We start from the raw sequence: 13,465 nt of genomic DNA on the forward strand, positions 1-13,465 counted from the left end.
TTATTTCGACTGAAAGTACATATACGCCGTTACGCGCGTGTGTATGTGTGTGTGTCCCGGAGGAGGGGGGGGGGGGGGGGGCGGAGAGGGTAAGGGGGGCACGTGTCTAAAACTGTGTGCCATTTATTGAGGGAGGCAGTCGGTCGTTAGTCAAAGCGACCAAACTTTACTAGTATTATTAGATTCTTATGCGATTCCAATTTTTTTTACTATCGAATACCTTTTGTTGTCTTACGGAAATATCGTAACTGCAATTATTTAATGTGTACCCAGAAATATTTCCAAGTATTGTATTTTTCTTTAAAGAAAGTAGAGCTTTGTAAAAAGACTTAGATTGCCTATAGTCTTTTCATTTATGTACATTAAAAACATATATTCATCATATATATTTCATAATCAGATACAGAATACAGCAACGACTTCTACTACTTATTAAAACAACACAGTTTTTTTTTACAAATAAGTAAACAACAGAACAATCACTTCATTATTGTAACTCCACTGCAAGTAAACCCGCATCTCTGAACTACGCTGCAACAGCGACAGCGACTGCAAACTAAGATGCAGACAGAGTAAACAAACTTTACCTGAACAACAATAAGTAGAACTAGCCCTTATGCATTTGTATCACATACGTAAGAGAAAAGAACGTTGCGGTGACTTGAAAAACTTGTATAAAACATGGTGATGCATTTATTTAACCATAATATGATGCCTTTTTTGGTACAACTGGTACTACAGTAGTAAAGGTGGTACAACATTTTATTTTGAGTCAAATGAAATAATTTGAAGAGATCCTGTGTAAAGTCTGCAGTGCAGGATAGCTTACTGCATTGCACTGAATTGCGCGGTGTAAATTTATTATACGTATGTGGTCGTGTTTTTTTACAAAATTATTTCTTGATATAGTTATTTCTTAATCAAAACTGATTATCATAATATTAAATAAGAACCTACATCTGGAATTTTGTGAAATTAAGATTTCCAAGAACAACATTTTAAATTTTTCCTTGTTTAAGAAAACTACTTAGTATTTTAGTCGCTTAAAAAAATGTTTCTTTGATTTATCTCGACGGGTATTTTATTAAAAATTTTAAAACCAGTACATTTCTCAAAAACCTGAGCAAACTCTTGTCGACAAAGTTCAGTTGAACGCACTTGTACTGCAGTTTGTAACTCGAATTGGAACTAACAAGCTGTCCTCGCCGATTTAAAATGCACTTCTATCTACAAACTGAATAATATAAAATCATTTTAAAAATATTCCTTCAGCAAAAACTATTTGAAGGTAACTTTTTGACAATACTTGAGTACTTCTAGTTCATAGATATTAATAGAATCGCACCTCGAACACAAGTAGCAATAAAGTGGCGAACGCACCTCGCCGGACCCCTAGTCTAGCCCCTAGCGAACGGTCAAGTGTTGCCTTCATTGCCACACACTTGCGGCCGCGGAGTCAGCAATCAGCAGTCATTTCCTCGCACATAAATAAGGATAACCCACCCCACATTCTATTCCCTATCTAAGTTTATGGCTTTGAAGTCAATTGCATTAGCAATTGCCGATTTTACCCCTGGTTGGGATGCCTTCCAATTATAACAGTAAAGTTTACTTGCTCATAGAAAAAATCCTTAAATAATCAGTCAATTATACCAGACTTCAAAAAATAAGATATTTTAGTAAAACTCTCTGTTGTAAACAAGTACAAATGTCGGATCTTTTTCACTAAATCTTGATACAAAACATGTCTCACATTAAACAAGTAAAGAAACGGAATGTAAAAGTCCCTTATATTCCATTAATAACGTTTCATAGTTGTGTAGAGAATGCGTACGACAGTGATTGAGCACTCGTCCATAGTCCGTAGCGTCCCGCGGCGTCCCTTGAGACCTCTCGCGGCGTCCTCTGGAGCCCTCCGCCGCCACACACCGCAAACTTACATCGTCCTTCAAATAAATTGTCAGTCGCTATCACTCGACATCACAATATGTCATCGCCTGTTGTCACAAACAAAATACTTGTCTCAGGGGCGGCACTACTCGTGCATCTAGACGTAGCCTTCGTAGCCCTCGAAGTTTATACGCCTTAGCAATAACAACCAACACTACCAGTCTTCCCAGTCGACTCCTTTTACTTACTTTTAAGAAAAGAAAAGATAGCACTTTCAAACCTTTTTGATGAAACATTTTAGTTTACAGTCACAACAGGATGATAAGTTATTTTTGCGCTTCGATATTTAAAACCAATGATGTAAAAACTAAAAGAACTTACATAATCCCTTTCTTGTAATAATTGTATTGTAGAGTCGACCAGTCGGGGACAGCACTACCGCAATCTAACTCGGGGCGTCCCCCGGGGAGTGAGGGATAAATTGTGCGGCGCAAAACTACCATTTTTGGTTATATTTTTTCTCATATTACAAACATAACTTTACAGCTTTCAAGTAAATGTATTGCGAAGATAAAGCGAAAACTAGGTTTAAAATGTGCACTTTAAAGTATTCATTAATTAATAATTCTTTGTAATTGTATAACCGTTATCAATCGCGCGGTAATAAAAAAAAACGATTGTTACCATTCACTGATAGAATGGTAACTTGATTAGACATGTTCTGAAACTTATCGTAATCCTTCCATTGTCCTCCCCTCAGCGTGTACACAACGTGTTGCCTTCCCGGTGCCCTCTCACAGGCGAGCTGTGAGCCTTAAGCCAAAGGATTAACTCTTACTTATAAACTGCTCCGTGACCAGAATATTGGAGGCACATTAACACTGATTATGCCGACGTCAAGTGGTGTAAAGCTGCACGTATTTCATTTAATTTCTTTGATTAATACAAACATAATAAACAATTGTCGTAGTAATAGAATCAGTTTTAATATAAGTAGTTATTTTTTTATTTATAGGTGTTTAATAGCAATTCAGTTTTAGTAGATGGCGCCACCAGCGTATCAAATAGCACTGGCACATTTTAGCGCCGTGAAATATTTAAGACAAAAATGAATCGAATGGAGTCGTCTTTTGTTTTCATATTACTACTTCGAGTGTGTGTGTGTGTGTGTGTATGTGTCTTTTTTCATGTTTTAACAAGTTTAAGTTGTCCTAAAGTTTTTACGTTTCGTATAGTTTTGTTACAGTTATTGTGTATAAAAAATAAACAGTTTTTCAAAGTTATGTGTTTTGTTTTACTTAACACTACGAACAAAACAATTTTGTTCACGAACTGTTACATGTTTTTATCTATATCAATTTACATAAAACAAAACGCTTCAGTTAAAAGTAAACAAGAAAGACGATCAGAATAGCGAGATGTTCCCTCGTTCCATAAACGATGAAACCACTCGTCTATACATCGACCTCAGCCCCGACATGCGGGAAAGGGATTTGAACATAAACGGCGGCGAGAGAGCCCTTCAATGTGAGTGGAAGTATAGCCACTTACTGAATGCAATTTATTGAATTGGCTAAATAAAATGTGAGATAAGGTTGTCGCACACACAACACATTCACACACACAAACGTATTCCCATAATGATACTCACAAACTTAAAGTCTTTAAAAATAAAACATTTTAAAATAAAGGTAGAGAAATGTAGAAACAGATATCAATTTTAAAACTATTGCTTGACTAAAAGGTGCCAGAAACCGCCTTTACTTTGTAAAATATAAAGTATATTTCAGAGCACTACAGAAAAACCAAATCATTTCAACATCGCAACAGTTTTTCTGCTAACTTGCTACATGTCTTGTACGAATAAGTTGCGATGCAGTACGTCATATGTAAGAACTTATTGTTCTCATATCGTAAATGTTTTATCGCTAACTCGCTTGTCTTCCATAAAATGTTATCCTCGCTATAATGACTTCTCCTATTTGTGTTTGAGAAAATTTGCAATAATTTCGAAACATTCTTTATCGATGTGCGTCATTGGTATCGTAGCTTCTACTGGTTACATCATTTCTGTCCTGTATGTTTTCTTACTATGTTTTACTGAATTTTAATATCTACATCATCTCTGCAAGATTTCCATCAAAATATTTAAGTCATTGACTAAATAAAAGATTATTGGTTAATATAAGATATCTTCACATTTAATAAATAAGTAAAAACAAGTTAATAAAGAGATGAGATTTAATCATACAGCCCATTTTAATATCTATCGGTCATAAACAATCATGACAGACGAAATTCACATTACAATATTCAAATTGGCTTTAAATATTAGGAAGTTATACCACCAGCTGCATCGCATTTTGCAGCTTTTTGTTGCTGCAAAATTTCGACAGTCGACGACTCGAGAGACGCGACAGACGACGCGACAGAGGCATTGCAGACTGCAACTTCAATATCGTCTCTCTATTGAAATCGAATTCCCGACATACTATATACCTAACAATTTTCTGATGGAACTTAAAATCTATGTAATAAATAGTACAAGCTCACATGAGATTATTCGAAAAGCAATGTCCCCGTGCAGTCCCCTCTCCCCGCCTTCTACCTTCCCTCGGGAGATCCCTCTTCGCACCCCACTTTCAGCAACAACCAACTTGAGAATAAACTATCATCGCATCAGCTTGTGTTAAACAAGTTAAGTTTTATTCATTTTATCGCGTTGTAACGTTTGTTTTAACTTCACTACGATTTCAAACTTGTATTAGCAGCTGACTTTAAAATGCATCGGTCATTACTCAACTAAAAGGCAATAACATTACGATTTGAATGTTGCTATACATACATAAACATAGGTGACTTTTCGACACGATTACCACGTCATTTAAAAAGCAGACATTAACACAAAATCAGTAGATTGAATATGGAATACGTATTAAATTACTGGAAAAAATGTGACCTATTTTTTTTTTATATTACAAGGTGGCAAACGAGCAAGCGGCCACATGAATTCGCCAAAATGGCGATGCGACCGCTGCCCATAGACATTCGCAATTGCAGATGCGTTGCCTACCCTCAATCGACGAAGGAGGAGACGCACAAAAAGAGAATATTTAACCTTCCTATGCATCTCCTACTCCATCAAATCCACCTCCCCTTCCCATCCTTTCCTTATAAGAAAGGGGTAGGAAGGGAAAAAGGACTAAAATTAGGCATCACACTCATCAGACGAAACGCGGAATTACTTCCTCTTCACGCCTGTCTTCTATGTGGTCGTGGTATTTCACCGGGCGAGCCAATTCGTGTAACGGATGTTGTTGTTGCTGGCGTCTACCTGTCTGTTTAAATGTATACTGTACTATTGTACTGAGCTCCAAAATAAATTGCAGCAATCAAACAAAAATAACCAGCTTTTGCTACTTAAATAAGACGTTACTCATAACAAAATTGCTGCTAAACGTTACGTAACTTAGTTACGAAATTAAAACACGTTTACTTTTGTGTACTTTTACAGAACGATATGAAAACATACGTACATGAGTACAGTCGTCTGCGTAAATGTTATAATTTAGCAAAGAGTTTCAGTGACGATAAAGGTTTTATATAAACTATTCAACGACTGTGTACGATTTTATTTCTTATTTTGAATAACCTAATTATTATTTTGTTCGTAGCATATGAAAATGATTAAATAAAATGTAATCTTATCCACTGTAGATTAAACGTAACCAGTTTTTTTTTTTGCATTTTACTTTAATTTTGCATTATACTAGAACTAAGTTATATTGACTCTCAATAACAAGATTAAAGAAGTAGATCTCGAGATGGTGGTGGCCAACTACGCCTGGCTGCGGGGCTGCTAGACGCATAGTGAAGTAAAGCCGAGGGGACGTATACAGTGGATAAGGATGATATCGTCTTGACTCTCACAAGATCTGCTTCTAATCCAGTCACCGTATTTCCGCGCGTCATCTCAATTACCTCCCCCTCACGATTTACGGTCTTCCCTCCCCTCCCCTCCCCTCCACCGCCCCGCGCTCGGAGGGTTCCCGCTTAATCTGCCCTTTCCTCGCCATTTACAAATTGAAATATTATTTTAATTCCCGCTATCTTTCACTTTTTATTTTCGCTATCTAAAGAACCTAACTTTACACTAAAACTTTTTAAGACATAAAATTAGATGTTGGAATAATTTAATAGCTATCTCAGATAAAACTGAAACGACTTCAGAAACCTGAAAGTTACGTTGTAAGTTATCTCTCTGAGGTAGATGGAATAATACTCTTGTAATCTTCAGTCATCAAGTGAAGATGAATAAAAAGAAGTAACTCAGTTTATCTGGAAAAGAGACGATCTAGCGCGCTCCCATGTTACTTTATTCAGGACTAGCGGCGTACATAAAGTTCAGGTTAACTCGTATATTTTGCTCCAACGTTGTAACATTGTTCTTGGGAGGTTCCATTTTGTTTAACGATCGAGCGCCGCCAAGAAATGGCTGTTATAAAAATAAAAAGCTGCGTCGTCTGACACCCGACAAATAAGCAGCAAACACGACGCAAATAAAATTCTTGTCACATCAATAACAGTAACCGGCGCGGCAGCGACGGCGCGACCTGACGCTGACGAATGAACCACATCTAACTGAAGTACAACAACCATTCTTATAATTCATTGCTCTTGTCCCTTTCTCAATTAAATGTTAATAGATACTCTGTTACAAAACTAGAGGACAATCATACAAGTGCTCGATAAACTAAACAATATAAGCGGATGTCTGCCGACAATCAGACGTCATGGAGTCACAACAGATCGACGATCATACTATAACCCCAAGCGGCAGTGGGCGAGTTATAAGTTCACATAACGGACAGGTACTGTTACATTCCGATAGGATTTTATACGCTCAATGTGTAAGTGGATGTCGCCCGAGCATAGTATGCTGAGAGCGGTAAGCAAGACGCCACTCAGCATGTAGGTCAGCAGCGGCCCTTAGCGCGGCGCGGGCAATGCATTACCGCGCACTCTGCGAAACAAAAGCCATTATGTTTGCCGCACAAATGCATTGGAACTGTTGCAAGTGCAAGGCGAGTTCGATTTCTTTGCTAAATGCGCCGCGACCCACTCGTGTAGTCGCACTCTATAGCTCTCTACGACACCATCAGTTCCCTACTCGTGTACAAGAATTGTGTACTATTTTATATTGTTATTGAATGAGGTCATTGTAGTATCACAACCAGCAACAGTTGTTCCACCTCACAACTAAAGAAATATCCGCTATCCATATTATTTTTGACATAATGTAAGTGCGATGCCTCGCTATTGATTGTCAGCCGACAAAAAAGTTACAAATTTCATGATAACACTAAAAATTACCTATAATTTATAATTCACAATGTAACTTCTAATCCTCGCCGACTTTGGCTGTGATTATAATTGCCAAACAGACAGCACAAGTATACGCTTTTTATTGTAAATCACTGAAATCTTAAGAAAATTACCCAAGCTGCCACTTTAGAACTTTCGTATCACCCACAGGTGGGCACAGTTAATCGAAAAGTTAACTTCGTTAATCGTTAATTCGTTAATTAAATAATTAACTTCGTTAATCGTTAAAGCGTTAAATTCTCGAAAATTTAACGCAAGTTAAAGTTAATCGTTAACAGTTAACCATACCAAAATTATACATACTAATTTTCAAATGTCTACAAGTTGACAGTTGGAACAAGTTGTAATGACAGTTTCGCACGGTACTAAACAACTATTTTTGATACAGTTGCGAAAAAATGAAGCAATTTAATAGAATAACAAAAACACAATAAACTCAACTAACTAAAATGTTTGGAAAATGGCGCCAACCGTAAAAGAATACAAACAGAGATTTTTTTTGTTTTCTTCACCCATTTTGGGTAGGCAAAGGGAACTGCCCAAACAGGCAAGTCTTCAGTAGATTATTTTTATTGATATGAAATGAAAATGAAATTTAATGAGATGAAATAAAATGAAACCTAACCTAATTCATTGAATCAAATAATTAAATTTGATATTCTAACAAATTAGGAGCTTCTTTTTAGAAATAGTTGCATGAATCATAAAAACTTTAATGATTTTTTTTTTGTAAAATCTTCGTGGTTGGTTTTTCTTTATAACAGACATTATTTTGACAGTTGGGAAAGAGAACGCACGAGTTTGGAAAAGCTAAAGAAAATGCACGAGTAAAAAAGTTTTTTAAGGCAGTTGCTCAAAAGTGGCGTAAAAAAAAACAGTGACAAAAACTCAGAAAAGTTCTTAAGAGAAAATTATAAGAGTAAGTAACAGTACTCTTCTAAAGCCTCAAATACAGATATAATAAACTAGAAATACTTCGCGGAATCTCGAGATGAGAGCCGTCTTTAAGTCTATCAAATCTTATAAGACGCGGAGGATAAAGAGCTGAAAGAATTCTAACACAATTGGGTCAAGCAACGCCCCCTCGCCCCGCACGCCGCGCTACTCGCACCCAAACTCTCCCCCCTGCGACAAGGCGTCCTCCAGGACAAAGCCACAGTTACGCTGAATTAATCACCTTCCTCAAAATGTTGGCCATTAGTTAGGTGCCGAGCGTGAATCGTGTGAAATTGCAAGCGATACAAATGTATCTGCGAATGAAATCTAAATTAAAACTGAGATAGTTAACCCGAGTAATGTCGTTCCGACTGTTAATTTTTGTGAGAAAACAACCAAAACAGCTGTGGAAGATAAACGTGACCATATTCTTTTGGTGTTTCTTCGAGATCACTTAGACCTTGGAGACATAATTTTAACTCTCTCTAGAGACATCTGTCATTTAACTTGAGAATTTAACAAGAAATGAGTAAGTAAACTGCAAAAAAAGGTTTAAAGAAAATTCTTTGAGGTTTGTTATTGTGGTATATTAACTCAACTTAACTTTTGTGTGTTGAATGATTAACATTTCAATACTTTGCATATGTTGCTCACGAATTGAGATAAATAAAACAAAATGAATATTGTATCTGACTAATATAAATCACAATCAGTAATTTATGTATCTGGGTCGTCGCTTCAACTAACAAAATCATTGTACGCCGTCAGCTGTTTGTTTTGCAGAAATGTTTGCCAAACACTTGTAATAAGATTGATTAAATCTGGAAGACTTTCGCTTGGATCAGGAGAAATACCGAATTTCCCTCCACTTTACAATCATTGTTTCGTTTCATGCATCATCTCAAGTACTATCTCAATCATTTTAATTGATAAATCTGTGAACCGAAATAGCGTAATACAGCAATAACAAAGAAATTTTATATTTTACAGAAACCGATGTATTGTATTACATCGTACGATTTAATCTGAGATGTGTCAAGGAGGGATGGTTCACATCTGAAGACATCCGGACAATGACCGGTCGGGCAGCAGTCACCCGGGTATGTTATTTACCCGCCGGATATTCAAATAGGACCCAAACTCGATATTGTCCGCTCGGGGAAGGAGGATCTTTCGCATACATTTTTTCCTACAGATTAAATTCCAAGAAGAGTAATCTCCATTACTTATATTTTTATAAACTAGAATTTAAAATTACAACAAAAAACAGAATAGAAAAAAAAGACCGAAGTGAAGTTATCGTTGACTGGAATCAATGCATGGACTTTTGTAGATTCAATCTTCGTTAGTAATATTAAGAAAAATAAAGACCTTATAACTCGTAACATGCATATCATTGTAACTTAATAATATATCGAAAAAAAAAAACTATTTAGATGAACTGATAAAAAAACCGTTTCGTAAAACGCTTTATGAAGCTTTTCACCTACCATTTTAAACAACATCATTCACGAGATTTGAACCTAAGCTTCATTTAATCGCAGCCCTGGGTCATTATACATATATTTTTTTTTATCTGTAAAAAATCTTTACGATCCTTTTTCCCAAATAATTGATTTATTCGCTTGAATTTTGCAACTCGCGTCCATATTGTAGCAGACAACTTTAAACATTTTCAGCAAACAATAAAGAAACTAAATGTAATTAAACTCAATGATATTTCAATTATAATACATAAAACAAACGAGATATCTAGGATCTAAGTCAGATCATAGAGGTATGAACGACGTGACAAAATATACCGAACATGTATTTATTCTTTTACTTACGACAACAATGAGTCTTTTATGTAAATAAGATTTAAAAAAAATCCAATTGGGCTCGAAAATATAGCTACCTGATATTTTTAATTCATACAGTAGAATATTTACAGTGAATTCTAGAGTTAACAGAAGACTAAGTTTAAATACGGATAATATTAATTATTGTTTTTTTCAAATAATTTGATGAAAGATGTTATTCTGAATAGGACAATATAGTTCTAGTAAATTAACAAAGTTGATATTGTTAATCGAAGTATCTTACGTTGATTTTATTTTTAAATATTTCGCGATTTTTCAAGTCAAACGATCCCATAAAATTCAGTAAACGTGTATATAATTGATACTTTTCTTTTAACTAAATAAGGAAGAGGGATAAAAGGTTAAAAAACAAGCTCACGTCATAACATAGTGTTACAAAAAAAAAAACTATTTTCTTCAGCCAACACAAAAAATAGTTAGGACACATTGTACCCGTGTTATCTGATGCCAAGTTACAGTCATCAAACAATGATAAGGACAATAACAGGGGCATACTCACCGGTGCGGAGTACGCGGCGCTGGACTAGGAAAGACACGCGCGACACTCACGTGCGGGCACACCGGCCGTCGCTACAATACTGCCCCTACCCCTACAGGAATGAGCAGAGCCACGTCACCCCTCCCCTGCACCTCAGTATCATCCCCCTCCCCCGGCGAGCACTATGTAGCGGGAGACGGGAACAGGAGCAGTAAATCGGGATTCGGGATCGGGCGATCGTTACGCAACGACCCAAACCTATTCCACAACGACTCGATATCTTTATATCAGAATTTATCTAATATCTGCTTAAGGCATTGTGAGCATAACTAGACACTTTCCTGAGGTTACGTTGCAACGAAAAACGTGTTCTAAACCAGAACCTCTTTGTCATACTAAGAGGTTTCTAGTTGTGTTGCACCATAATGTAATCTATTCATAACAATGTAAAATCTATATATATATACTAGCTGTCGCCGCGACTCCGTCCGCGCGCAGTTAAGCTTATATGATACGTTCGTAGATTTACCATAGCAGCGCCATCTATTGATTACTTACTCAACCCAGTCAAAAGGTATCGACATCTGTTAGAATCATTTGGAGTTAACAGATAATTGTGACTGTCAAATAATAACAAACAAATAATTAGCAATAAATTAAAATTACGACTATAATTTGAGATTCAAACTATCCTATCTCTCAAGTTGGATCGAACTGCACATGGTGTGCGAATTTTATTATAATCGGTTAAGTGGTTTAGGAGTCCATTGAGGACAAACATTGTGACACGAGATTTATATATATTAAGATAAAAGAAAGTCGTGTTAGTTAAACTATTTATAACTCAAGAACGGCTGAATCGATTTGACTGAAAATTGGTGGGCAGGTAGCTTAGAACGAACATAGGATAATTTTACCCCGTTTTCTATTTTTTATTCCGCGCGGACGGAGTCGCGAGTAAAAGCTAGTATGTTATATTATTCAGTCAATTCGTGTCTAACATCATAGTCTGTTCTATACATTATACTTATACTATACGGTATACCTTGAAACTAGAAAAACTATTGAAATGCTAATAAGATAGACGTCTTTTGATATCATGCAATATAAGTACGAGGGCGCTTGTTTACCTCACGCTAACAGTAGTGCTATTTGAGTACTTGTACTAGTTGTCAGTCAAACAGTCAGTCAGTCAGTCAGTCAGCATGTCGCAGTCGTTTCGGGGATCGCTCTACTCTCTTGCATTGCCGACGCTACTGCTTCTACTAGTAAGATATTTATCATAAATGACCACAGGCCTTATCCTAGCTCTATAATTATGAACCCAACCAAAGATGATTCATCTCCTAAATATTATAACTTTACAGAGCAGTTGCGGCGATGCTAATCCTCTCGGCTTCCTCAGCCTGTTTAATCCGGTGTAAGTTTCCCTTCATTTTACTGTAAGAGGCATGCTTGCAATATATTCACACCATGTTAATACCGGCCACCCTTAATAACTTCTAGTTTGAAACGTCGAACGACGTCGTCGAACGACGCGTGAAAACGTTTTAATTCTCTTAACTATTCCATATCAAGATTTTGCAAAAATATAAAAAACGTCATGAGTAACCTCTTGACGACTACGTTCGTCTTTTCATCAGTGAACGTCACTGGTGTAACAAGACGTGCGTAATGTACGTAGTATTAAAATAATTGCAATAGTCATCTTTGCTATTGTATTGTATTGCTATGGCCTATATGACTGTTGTTTGTGCACGTTGCAGTGGTCTCGCGAACAGCACGTCGCTACTGGGCGCGCTGGCGCTGGCGCATGCTGAACACACCGTGGCCAAGCTGAACGCGCTCGCCGCACTCGCCGGCATCTTCACCAACGACACCCTCGGTCACTACTTAGTTACTTACTATTACTTCTTTTTTTTTTTAATGAATCATGGTCTCATACTCTATATTTAGACTACATTGGTTTTGTTGTTAGACTTCTCCGAGATCGAGCGTTACGCTTGGTCTAGGCAAAACTAGTATGTTACTTAATTTTTGTGGTAATTCTTTTCTCAATAACAATCTTTTTCTAATACTATAAATGCGAAATTAATTCTGTCTGTCTGTCTGTCTTGGCTTTAAATGAAATTTAGTACACAGATAGCCTAGAGCCTGAGAAAGGACATAGGCTACATTTTTCTTTAACGCGAATAAAGGGTTGTAAGGGATTGAAAGATGGGGTGGAAATTTGTCAATGTAAATAAATATGAAATTCAAAGTTCGTAAAAGTTTTACCCTCAATGGTGAAAAATAACAATAGGGAATAGGGGATGAAAGTTTCTACGGGAATATATAAGGTTTATATGTTGCAATAATTATTTATTCATTAAAAATGCTACCCGAAGATAGTATTTCACGCCGACGAAGTCGCGGGCACAGCTAGTTAAAAATAAATCACTGATACAATCCCATCTAGAGATTAATGACAATTTAATTAATGATCAAAGTTTTACATAAATCATCATAAACAGAATATTCAGATGCGAGTGATAAGAACTCTCAGTTAACAATTTTCCGTCAGTATAATAAAAAAAAAAAAAAAAAATGGGACCCATCTACAAGCACTTCCTTTCGATTAAAATATTTTTGATCAAAATCGGACCACCAGGAGCGGAGTTTCGAGGTAACACACATAAAAAAAAATACAGTCGAATTGATAACCTCCTTCTTTTTGAAGTCGGCTAAAAACGGCGTGAGTGATATCATATACAAACTTATAAGTTTTTTATGTTGAAGGTGAAATTACAAGAGGATTTTCATTATAACAATATCTGTATTTTTTTTTTGCAGGTTTCTTCGGCTAATTGAGGGCGACATAACACAGTTGCAGCCAACGTCCAGTTAATGGACTCACATGAAAAATAATTCTGCA

The 13,465-nt window shown here is 36.4% G+C and overlaps 1 protein-coding gene across 1 annotated transcript in view; it reads right to left on the minus strand.

Annotated features, from left to right (window-relative positions):
- LOC106711031 overlaps positions 1 to 10,637 on the minus strand; it is a 33,871-nt gene extending 23,234 nt beyond the window's left edge. Inside the window, exon 1 of the mRNA XM_045684700.1 lies at positions 10,573 to 10,637. The gene's annotated coding sequence lies outside the window, so the exon portion shown is untranslated. The remainder of the gene's footprint in view (positions 1 to 10,572) is intronic.
- Positions 10,638 to 13,465: the final 2,828 nt, after the last annotated feature.

The sequence above is a fragment of the Papilio machaon genome, chromosome 27 (assembly GCF_912999745.1).
Source record: "Papilio machaon chromosome 27, ilPapMach1.1, whole genome shotgun sequence".
Lineage (NCBI taxonomy): Eukaryota > Metazoa > Arthropoda > Insecta > Lepidoptera > Papilionidae > Papilio > Papilio machaon.